A 12,511-nucleotide genomic window follows, 5' to 3' on the forward strand; every position below is an offset into this window, starting at 1 on the left:
CTATAAACATTTGAACTCAACAAGATATTTTGTCATTAGCATAAAAATCTTTTATCTTTGTTAACGTAAATTACAAAAGATGCTTATTATCTTATTATTAAAGAAAAAATTGCAAATTGTAAGTTTTAATAGCACACAAAGCAAAATGGAATGGGTATTTCAGACTGCATAACAGGTTTCCAGATAATAGGTTCCAGAATGTACGGGTATGGGACCTGTTATTCACAATGCTTGGACCTAAGGTTTTCCAGATAACGGATATTTCCATAATTTAGATCTTAATACCTTAAGACTTCTACAAAATGATTGATTTGGATCAAGTACAAGGCACTGTTTTATTATCACAGAGAAAATGGAATCATTTTTAAAAATGTGGATTATTTGGATAAAATTGAGTCTATGGGAGAAAGTCTTTCTGTAATTTGGAGCTTTCTGGATAAAAGGTTTCCTGGGTAACGGATTCCATACCTGTATATGGCAACATATTCATCATCAACATATTCTTGATCTGCAACCAATATTCCCAATATTTTTTTCAAATAGCAATTTTATTGAATTTTTCCAAAAAGTGATGACACAACCAATGCACAAAGAGTATACACAATGATTGATACATGTTCAAAAATGTAAATGAGATAATAGAAAAAAATGTACGTTTGTTCTTTCTTTCTCTAGTTTATATAAAAAATTAACAAACAAAAGCTTAATATAGCAAAATTCGAAGACAACATCCAATATAAGGACCCAGGAGTTTAGAAAGCATAAGCATTTACTGAATTTCCAATTTTATGCAATCTTCAATACATTTTAAAATGTTTCCAAATGTGCAAAAGGTCACATGACATCAATGTAACTCCTTCTATTGGATTTTAATGTGTCCATTTGCTATCTGTCATTTTAATGATTAGGATGGACTCCCATGATCTAATTTCTTCCTAGAATAGAATATAGTATTTAAAATAAAGTACAGACATGGTGTTTTGGGTCATGAACTGACTTATTTTAATTATATTTTTGCTTTACCAGCATCTCACTTGTATTAGTAAGTCATATCTTAGCTTTCTGAATATGGATTTACAGATATTAGATCCCGTACCTAGATACACATCCCCAACAGTCCTGATGGTTTAGCTGTCATGCTCCTCGGCTCCCACATGCCAGCTTTGCCAGGGTTTTTGTCAAAATCTTGTGAGATGAGACTGTGACATCACAACTACAGTGGTACATCATTACCTAAGGATAGTGTTGAGAACAATATTGGTATACATACTATTCTGTGTTTAAAGCTCTGACTCTCAAAAAAAGATACATTTTTCTTGGTTGTAAACATTATATGCCTTTATCATAGCTTCAAATTTGACCAATAAGAAAAGAAGTTTTATGCAACCAAGGGCAGAGTAAAATTAAGTAAGCTTTAGTGTTTTTTTTTCTGGCATAAGAGGGTCCCAGTGTGTTTGTGCAGATTTAGGTACAAAACAAGGGCAAAAACAGTGGGTGAAATTGATTTTCAGGAATATTGAGTTCCATGCTAATGTTTTATGTGAAAACTATGGTCATATTTTACAAAACTCAGTGACCAAAAAATTACTAATTTAGGAGAAATTCTTGATCCTTATTAATCTATGCTGGTTTATTTAATGTTTACATGTTCTTCAAGGTATAGTGATCCAAATTATGGAAAACATTCCAGAATAAAGCATTCCAGAATAAAGCATTCCAGAATAAAATTACACAACTTCCATATATTTTAATCACCTATGGATATATGTACCATGTGTGATTCATGAATTAAAAGCAAATGATACCGCTGAATTTCGTTGCTATCAGATAAAACTGTTTCATATAAATTGATCAGCTTGTTGTCATGGACAGAAGCTTGTTTTTGACTCCCATACTTGTTCCTATTACAATTAGAATCTGTTTTATGTCCTGTCAGGTGAATAGTGAGTAACACTCAGAACATCACAAAATGTTGGCCGAAGGTATAAGGGCAATATTTACTTATATGTATATGTCGAGTTGACAAGATTATATGATATGTCACACTATTCAGAATGCATAGTTCTCCTTTAAAGGGATTCTGTCTTGATTCTGATGTATCAGTTTCCATGTGCAGGATTAAGTGACTGTTCCTGTTGTCTTTGGTGGGTAGAGAGAGTGGTATTATCAGACAAGCAGTAATTAGCAATTTTTGCAGCAAAAGAACAACCAAAACACTATATAATATACAGATTTGAGCTGCTGATTTGGCCCCGTCAGCAGTCAGAAGCATATAAGCCCGTGTAAGGGTGTCAGGAGCTACCTGGGATCGAACTCTGAACTATACTCTCACAAGCTCCTGCATTATTCCATTGAGCCACTGGAGACCTTTGGAACCTGCTTCTATTGGTATGATTAAAGACGTTCTACCTTTTACGTTTGCTCACCTCCTCCTTCTTGCTCTACCAGGTGTTGGTAATATGTTAATTAAGGGCCTTTATAAGCCTGTTAGTAATGTTACTCCGGTGCTTGATCATTGAAGCTCCCAAGCTAGATCCTGCGTACTCCTTGTTCCTGTGACTCCTGATTCCTGCTTTTGTTCCTGAGATTCCTGCTTGTCCTGAGATTCCTGCCTTGTTCCCTGTGCCTTTGTTCTCTGCTACAGTTCCCCTTACCTTCTCTCTGTTGGACCTCCTGGTAATTGACCTCGGCTTGTTTACTGGACTACCCTCTGCCATCAGCCTGCCTCTGACCTCGGCCTGCCATACGGACTTGTTTTGCCATCAGCCTGCCCCTGACCTCAGCCTGTTTCTCGGACTTGCTTTATTGTTGCCTGCCCTTGACCACCAACCTGGTGTAAGAACTTATATTATTTATCTTTTGTTCATCTGTTATTTTGCCATACTTTTCATTATTAAAATACTATTCTGCATAACATGTTTCCGGCCTATCAAAACCTCAAATACCCGCTGTACTCGTGTTATACAGCATCAAGGCTCCTAACTACCAGCCACTCACCTGTGGCCAAGCCTGACAGAATGATCAAGCCATTTAATCAGGAGCCTGCTGGTGACACCTCTGCTGTGCAGTCTGAACTACAACAATCTGCAAAATGGCTTTCCTCCATTAAAAGGTATGAGGGTGAAGATGATTCCTTTCATGATCTACTTGATTTGTGCAAGAAGTTTTCTATGGTTCCATTTGTCAAAGAAGCCCCTGATAATATGATAAGCAAGTTAATTATTCTGTTTCTTTTGGGAGGTAAGGCCTTGGAGTGGGCTGAGGCATGTATTGATGAAGAAGCTCATTTTTTAGAGGACCCCTGTTCCTTTCTATCTTTTCTAAAGGCAACATTTACCGGAGATTTGTGGCCAGTTGCTTCCAATTTATTTTCTTCCAAGGATTCTTCTTCTGTTAAACAAACCAAGCCTTTCCAGCTCACCCCTCCTGTTCCAAGGTTTTTCTAATTTTTGCTCCAAGTTACAAAGACCAAGTACCTGTCAACCTGTTACTACCTTTTCCTATGAAGATTCAGAGGTAGATGATTCTTTCCAAGTTGATTGGGGGAATATATCGGATGAGGAAGATTTGGAGAATTTCTCTATTGAAGAGGACTGTACAGATTTTTCTGATGAGGAAGATTGGGAAGATGTGGAATCGGATGAGGATGAAATACCTACCGCATTTACCACTAGGTTCAAGGGCCGATTAGTCTCCCAGTGTCAGCCTGTCTTCCACTCTCTACCTACTCCTCAGTCTGCTACCATGTCTGTTACTGATCCTGTATCAGCCTCTCTGAGTCTCAGGCCTGAACCTCAATTTGTTTCTTTTTCTAATATAATTGTGCCAGCTCCCCAGTCTTTTCCAGCCTTTGTGCCTGCATCCCAACGGCTGCCTCAACCTGTGCCACTGCCTGTTCCTGTGCCGGCTCCCCGAAAGCTGCCTGTTCCCGTGCCGGCTCCCCGAAAGCTGCCTCTGTCCATTCTCGTGCCAGCCCTCCAGTCTGCAGCCCCGGTGCCAGCCCTCCAGTCTGCAGCCCCGGTGCCAGCCCTCCAGTCTGCAGCCCCGGTGCCAGCCCTCCAGTCTGCAGCCCCGGTGCCGGCCCTCCAGTCTGCAGCCCCGGTGCCGGCCCTCCAGTCTGCAGCCCCGGTGCCGGCCCTCCAGTCTGCAGCCCCGGTGCCGGCCCTCCAGTCTGCAGCCCCCGGTGCCGGCCCTCCAGTCTGCAGCCCCGGTGCCGGCCCTCCAGTCTGCAGCCCCGGTGCCGGCCCTCCAGTCTGCAGCCCCGGTGCCGGGCCCTCCAGTCTGCAGCCCCGGTGCCGGCCCTCCAGTCTGCAGCCCCGGTGCCGGCCCTCCAGTCTGCAGCCCCAGTGCCAGTGGTCCCGTCTGCAGCTCCTGTGCCAGTGGTCCCGTCTGCAGCTCCTGTGCCAGTGGTCCCGTCTGCAGCTCCTGTGCCAGTACTTCAGCTTCCAGCCTCCGAGCCAGCAGCCTTGCCGCTTCCAGCCTCCGAGCCAGCAGCCTTGCCGCTTCCAGCCTCCGAGCCAGCAGCCTTGCCCGCTTCCAGCCTCCGAGCCAGCAGCCTTGCCGCTTCCAGCCTCCGAGCCAGCAGCCTTGCCGCTTCCAGCCTTCCGAGCCAGCAGCCTTGCCGGCTTCAGTCTGTGAGGACCTGTGTACTATGGCCTCTGGCCCAAGGACAAATCCACTTCTAGACCTGCCGTACCTGCTACGGGATCTGATAGTTCTGGTGCTTCCAGAGTCTACCAGTCTTGTTGCTGTTCATGATGGTCTTCCTGTTGTCCTGGGCAAGCCACCACCTGTAATGGGTGCCTCTGCTGGTCTGCCACCTGTAATGGGTGCCTCTGCTGGTCTGGCCACCTGTAATGGGTGCCTCTGCTGGTCCGCCACCTGTAATGGGTGCCTCTGCTGGTCCGCCACCTGTAATGGGTGTCTCTGCTGGTCCGCCACCTGTAATGGGTGTCTCTGCTGGTCCCCCACCTGTAATGGGTGTCTCTGCGGGTCCCCCCACCTGTAATGGGTGCCTCTGCGGGTCGCCACCTGTAATGGTGCCTCTGCTGGTCCGCCACCTGTAATGGGTGCCTCTGCTGGTCCGCCACCTGTAATGGGTGCCTCTGCTGGTCCGCCACCTGTAATGGGTGCCTCTGCTGGTCCGCCACCTGTAATGGGTGCCTCTGCTGGTCCGCCACCTGTAATGGGTGCCTCTGCTGGTCCGCCACCTGTAATGGGTGCCTCTGCTGGTCCGCCACCTGTAATGGGTGTCTCTGCTGGTTCCGCCACCTGTAATGGGTGCCTCTGCTGTCCGCCACCTGTAATGGGTGCCTTGGCTGATTCTTCTGCTCTGCTGGCTGACTTTGGCGACTCTCCTGATCTGGCTTCCGACCCTGGCGACTCTTCTGATTTGGCTTCCGACCCCTGGCGACTCTTCTGATTTGGCTTCCGACCCTGGCGACTCTTCTGATTTGGCTTCCGACCCTGGCGACTCTTCTGATTTGGCTTCCGACCCTGGCGACTCTCCTGATCTGGCTTCCGACCCTGGCGACTCTCCTGATCTGGCTTCCGACCCTGGCGACTCTTCTGTTACAGCTTCCAACCTGGCTGATGTTCCTGCTCTGGCTCCCATTTCTGATAATTTATTTATCCTGTCTCCTGGCTCTGTCCATCCGTTGCTGTGGTACCAGTTCCTGGCAACTCTGCCACTCTGGCTCATGTTCCTGTCAGCCCATCTGTTTTGGTTCCTTTTCTTGGTAGCGGTTCAAGTTCCTGGCAACTGTCCTGCAGTGGCTCATGTTTCTGCCATTCTACCGGTCCTGGCCCCTGATTTTGATGTTCCACAAGTTTTGCTATTTCCTCCACTTGGGTTATTTTTGGAGCAACTCTTTCTTTTTATTTGTTTTGTTCTAAGATTGAGTTTTTTCATATGTGCTTTTAATTTATTTCAATTTATCCACATGCCACAATGTTCATGTTTCCTTGCCTTATTCACTATGTACTCTGCTAATCTTAACTATAATTTTCTGTTGGACAATATGTGGACTATAATCAAAAACTCTGCTATAAGGGAGGTTCCACCAGATCCTGGGATCGCCCGGTGGTCGATCCTTGAGGGGGGGTAATGTCAGGAGCTACCTGGGATCGAACTCTGAACTATACTCTCACAAGCTCCTGCATTATTCCATTGAGCCACTGGAGACCTTTGGAACCTGCTTCTATTGGTATGATTAAAAATGTTCTACCTTTTACGTTTGCTCACCTCCTCCTTCTTGCTCTACCAGGTGTTGGTAATATGTTAATTAAGGGCCTTTATAAGCCTGTTAGTAATGTTACTCCGGTGCTTGATCATTGAAGCTCCCAAGCTAGATCCTGCGTACTCCTTGTTCCTGAGATTCCTGCTTTTGTTCCTGAGATTCCTGCTTGTCCTGAGATTCCTGCCTTGTTCCCTGTGCCTTTGTTCTCTGCTACAGTTCCCCTTACCTTCTCTCTGTTGGACCTCCTGGTAATTGACCTCGGCTTGTTTACTGGACTACCCTCTGCCATCAGCCTGCCTCCGACCTCGGCCTGCCATACGGATTGTTTTGCCATCAGCCTGCCCCTGACCTCAGCCTGTTTCTCGGACTTGCTTTATTGTTGCCTGCCCTTGACCACCAACCTGGTGTAAGAACTTATATTATTTATCTTTTGTTCATCTGTTATTTTGCCATACTTTTCATTATTAAAATACTATTCTGCATAACATGTTTCCGGCCTATCAAAACCTCAAATACCCGCTGTACTCGTGTTATACAGCACCAAGGCTCCTAACTACCAGCCACTCACCTGTGGCCAAGCCTGACAAAGGGCCCTACCTGACTGCCAGATATCTGGCAAAAAATCTATATCTATCAGGCAGGTTTGAAAACCCAATTAGACATGGACTGCATTAGCATGTTGATGCAGCCCTTTCTCAAAGGATCTGCATAAGTCCCACTTCTCAATATAATCATAAAATATAATGATATTTAGATGGTATTTAAATGATAGCCCAGCCATGAAAGTTAGTTCATGTAAATATTGTGATTGTTTTCCTCTCTGTATTTCTGTTAGGCATGCATCAAATTCACTATTTTAGGATTTGGCTGAATCCTATGCGAATCCAACCCCTGATTTGCATATGTAAATTAGGAAAATATGGTGGAAGAAGTGTTTTGCATGTGGTGATGAAAAGTCACTTGATATTTTGGATTTGGTTCAGTCAGGCACTTGGATTTGGCCAAATCTGAATCCTGCTGAAAAAGGTAAATCTTGGCCAAATCCTGAACCAAATACTGGATTCAGTGCATCCCTAATTTCTGTCCTTGATCTTCCCCACTGCTATGACTTAGCACCAAATTTATGTCTTCAGTAAGGGGCTAATGTATAAATACCGCTGACAAATTCAATGCGCTATTATACAATATAGCAACAGTTGTAATTGTCGAAAGAATCTAAAGGTTTACCTCCCAAATCGCAAAGGAGCACAGGAATGCAAGTGCAGTGTGTAAAGTACAAAAACTGCATGCAAATCAGCAAATATTTGAACTGTATGGTAGCAGTTTTTTAGAACTCTTATATAATCGTGGCTTCACGTAACATTATCCATCTGCTGAAATGAATTACAATACCTAGGAGAAATTAAAGTGTTGTGTACAGCCAGGTATCCTGGGCACAAAAACACTTTAAAAAGTGGGTTGGAATAGTAACAATGGTAAACCATTTTTCTGCTCAATAAATAGTCCCCTAAGCATATTAAATGGGTTTATTTTTCTGGGCAGGACATATCCTTCTTTTTTCACAAGAATACCCTTATTATCCATGTCTGTGTCTCATTGTACTCCTTTAGCTGCAGGCCTTCAATGATAGCACTTAAAAATGCTTTCATATCCAGACTGCCTTCAAATTTTTCCAATTAAACCAGTTTACTAACATGTGCTTTCTAAAAAAAATATTAGTGAGGCTTTTTAAGTAAGATGGCCGTACACATACAAAATATTAGTTTGTGTATAGTTCCTGGTACCTGGCCGATCCATGTGGCCATCATTAGGCAAAATGTGGTACTCTAGTTATAGAACTCCTAACATCCAAGCAGAAAGGCAGTGGATTTTGCAGGTCTACAACAAATGGAGTCTGAATAACATGCAAGAGGAAGGACATGTCCGAATCCCAGCCTGCCCCTTATACTTTAGTACTTTAAATCTAATGCTATATTCATGTGAAAGGCACTGGTCTTTGTACTCCAATTATGCCTAAGGGCAGAACCTGTGTGCCTGTGTTTTTGCACTTTCGAGCCTGTAAATAAAGCCCAATTCATTTAAAAACACTTGACAAATTTGCAGCTGGGCATTAACTCATGGCAACTAATCAAATTTTGCTTTGATTGTTCTACACGCAGCTATCTGAAAAAGATAATCCCTGATTGGTTGCTATGGGTTACAACTGATCTGCCAAGTGTTCATAAATAAGTCCTGTTGTTTTTAAATAGTACACTGCAAATGGTGTCTTGAAACTTTTTTTTGTATTTATTTTGTTTTCATCCTCTCTTGAAAATACATCCTAATGCTCTTTCTGCGCTCTTTTAGCGGGTTGTGGGTAGGGCAAGCTCTGTACGAATGTGTTATGTTTTGGGAAGCCGAGGATAAGGAGAGTATAACAGCTTTATTAGCAGAGACTCATGCAGGCATTACACAACAGTAAGCTTTCACTTTCAAGCTACCAGGAAGTATGCACAGTATAAATATGAGCACTGTGACATCTACAGGCCATTTGCACAAACACCACATATTCCCCCTTTAGTAGGAAAGCATTTGGACAACTATAATAACAGCAGCAATTAAACAGTATGCATTTTAAAACAATATTATACATTCTTCACACCACAAATTCCTTGGACCATGCAGGTAGTTTTCTGATTCTCTCAGTACGCCTTATAGGTTCACTTTCTTCAGGACTATTGCAGTTGACATTAGGAGTAGGAAAATGTCCTTCATCAAATGGAGCTTCTCCAAAGTCATATCTAACAGGAGCAAGATGACTTGCATTCCATATGCGTCCATCAGACAGTTCATATGTGTATGGTCCTCGCTAGTGTTTCACTTAAAGTGGTGTAGTAAGTTTAGATTGTCCTTGTTTCAGTAGTCCTGGTTTCTTAATTCTGACTAAAGATCCAGGCTGAAAGTGTACTTCTGTTGCACCATGTTTTCTGTCAGTATAAGCCTTGCATTTCGCTTGTTGACGTTTCACAATATCAGCAGTAGATGATTTTGTAGGCACAGTATTTTGTGGAAGTTTAATGTCTGCAACATGTAACTTATTGCGCATCTGATTTGCTGTTTGTAGTGCTTCGTTCAGACTTCTGTTGAATCGCTTGATTTCTCCATTTGCTTGTGGGTAATACACTGAAGATTTCCTATGCACAATATTCCTCTCTCTCAGAAAGGATTCAAACTCATATGAGACAAACTGTGGTCCGTTGTCTGATATTAACTCCTTTGGATTACCTTCTCTGCTGAAGACTGTAGACAGAAGTGTTATTACTGTAGCTGATGTTATATGAGAAACAAATGCAATTTTATTCCATTTACTGTAATAGTTCATCAAGGTTATAGCAAATCTACAATCTATAGGAGCATCTATATCAATAGCAAGTTTTTCCCATGCTGAATCAGGAAATGGTACTGGTTTTACATCTGGTCTCAACTTAACTCTGTGTACAAAGTTCTTTGCACAGCCCAGTGAAGTGTTGCTTTGTAGTGAAATTTTATTCACTAGCTGTGTGGCAGGCACTGATGCTGTAATAATGAGACCATCAACTAATTGTAGGTTTAATGCAGCAAAGAGATCCCTTCCAAGTATAGCAGTACCCTTATTCACAATGTAAAAGCCACAATTTGATTCAAATTGTAGTCACTGGCAAGCAACCAAGCACATGGATTGGATCCTTTAAATAACTGACCAGTTTCAGGGCAGGTGCAACAAGTGGATCTTTTGCAAAGTATTTCAAGAAAATATCCTTTGGTAGTATAGAAACAGCTGAACCTGTATCAAGCATCAGGTTAATGGAGTGTCCCTTGTCAGCAGAAGCAGTACTGACATTGACAATGTATATAAATTTGTCTGGAATAAATGTACCAGCTTTATCCACACTTAATACTGTAACATTTGTAGTTGTGACTTCATGAACATCTTTAGCAGAACTACGGCAGATCTTAGCAAAATGTCCTACCTTTGTGCATCTGCGGCATTGTATAGCCTTTGCAGGACATGTAACATAATTTGCAGTGTGTTGTGTTGAACCACAGAGAAAGCAGTATTTTTTATTTGTATTTGCTGCACGGTTTTGCAGTGTAGGTGAATCCCTTTCCTTAGCACTGTATTTTGCCTGTGACTGTGCATTATTAGGCCTCAGTGTTGAATTCACAATCTGTACTGACTGAGAGTTTTAGCCTCTGCCACTGCTGTTTCAATTTGGCTAACAACTGTAATAGCCTTTGCAAGGGTTAAATCCTGCTCTAGGAGCAGTCTCTCTCTAATGCGAGGTGAGTTTTCCACTATTTGGTCTCTTAGCATTTCATCTGTTAGATTCCCAAACTCACAGGTAACAACCAGCTCTCTCAAAGCTGCTACAAATTGTTCAGTGGATTCGCCATTACGTTGTCCACGTTGGCATAATTTATATCTTTCAGCAACCACATTTACTCTTGGCACGAAAAAGTTCTTTATAGCTAGTGATGGGCGAATTTGCGCCGGTTCGCCGAAAAATTTGCGAATTTCATGCAAAATTCGCGAAACGGCGAAAAATTCGCGAAACGGCGCAGTTTTTTCGAAAAAATTATATTGAAGCCGGCGAATTTTCACCGTGAATTTTCGCCGGCGTTTCGCGAATTTATTCGCTGGGGGCAAATCGCGCAAATTCGCTGCGAATTCGCACCTGGCGAATAAATTCGCCCATCACTATTTATAGCAGTAAGAGAAGTTTCATAAGTATCATCAGGTAATGGTAATGTATAGAATATACACTGTCCCTCTGCTCCAAGGCAGTGAATAAGTAAAGCACGCTTTCTAGCAGCAGATATCTCCCCTTGATCAGCAGCAATAATGTAATTTTCAAACATACGGATCCAAGAAGTAAAATGTATAGTAGGCTCACCAGGGTTTGGAAGAAAAGGTGCAGGCTGCTGCAGAGGTAGCAGAGCCATCCTTGTCGCCATTTGTTATGTTTTGGGTAGCCTAGGATAAGGAGAGTATAAAAGTGCTTTATTAGCAGAGACTCATGCAGGCATTACACAACAGTAACTTTCACTTTCAAGCTACCAGGAAGTATGCACAGTAGAGCACAGTGACATCTACAGGCCATTTGCACAAACACCACAGAATGCCTGGATTGCCTGCCATGATCATGTATAGCAGTGGTCCCTAACTACGACAAGGGGGCTAGCCTGAATGCCAGAGGCATTCCAATCCCCTATGCCGCCCCCCCCCTTGCGTAAACGGGGGCAGATTGCTAGTTCAGAGAGCACAACCGCATTCTCTGCACTAGAAGAGTTGTTGTAATTATGGCTCTTTAAGTTACCGGGAGCTTTTTTTTGCCACCCCTGGTAACTTGCATGCTGCTGCTACCTGAGACGAGTTTCTCATCTTGCCTCATTGGCGCAGCGCCCCTGTAGATAGTCTTGAAAGCCCCTAGCTTATACAGTATGTTATTAGCATGAGGTTTGGAGTGAAAATTTATTCAGTATCCCAGATACTCTTGGAACTGTAGCAGAATGTTAGGATGTCTGTTAGGATTCACAGAGAGGAGCCAAGGTGCTGGGTAACTTAAAGGTATTTATTAAAAAAAAAATAATCACAGACCTTTGCAGAGTGATATAAGGCAGCAGAAAAAGTCCAGAATCAGGTTGAAATTCAGGGGCAGGTGCCAGACAATAACAGAATGAGGTACAGGCAAAAAGTTCAGGACGGGTAGAGTAGGGACAAGACAAGATTACCAGGATATATTCAGGAAAACAGGATTAAGGAACATGACAGGAAATCAGGATCACGAGGCTTGGAGTAGCAGTTGAGCTAATAATCCCGCCCAGGGTGTAGGGGGAACAGGCTTAAATAGCCCTCAAATTCATAATTGCCGGTGTGTATTCAATTCATGGATCGGTGGTGTGTATGCAGTAAGGCTGGCCTGGAGTCAACAAAGCAACAGGTATCTTAGAGCCAGGCCACCACCACACTGCCTCCTGTGGTTTAAGCAGGAGGAGCAGTGCCTGGAACACAACAGGTCCTCGGTTCAAAACCAGGGAGTTCCTCACACAGAACAACATATACCACTACTGCTACATCTGTTACCTTGTTATAAGCTAAGAAGTGTGCTAACCCAAAGTTGGATCTCCAAGTAGTATTTGAACTTGGAGACACACCTTCAAAGGAATGGGGCAAAAAAGGAGCTAGGAACATAGTGGACAACATATTAATTTTAAAAACACAGCTGAATTTTTTTCTGGTTTAGTAGTTACCA

This window comes from Xenopus laevis, chromosome 1L (genome assembly GCF_017654675.1).
Source record: "Xenopus laevis strain J_2021 chromosome 1L, Xenopus_laevis_v10.1, whole genome shotgun sequence".
Classification (NCBI taxonomy): domain Eukaryota; kingdom Metazoa; phylum Chordata; class Amphibia; order Anura; family Pipidae; genus Xenopus; species Xenopus laevis.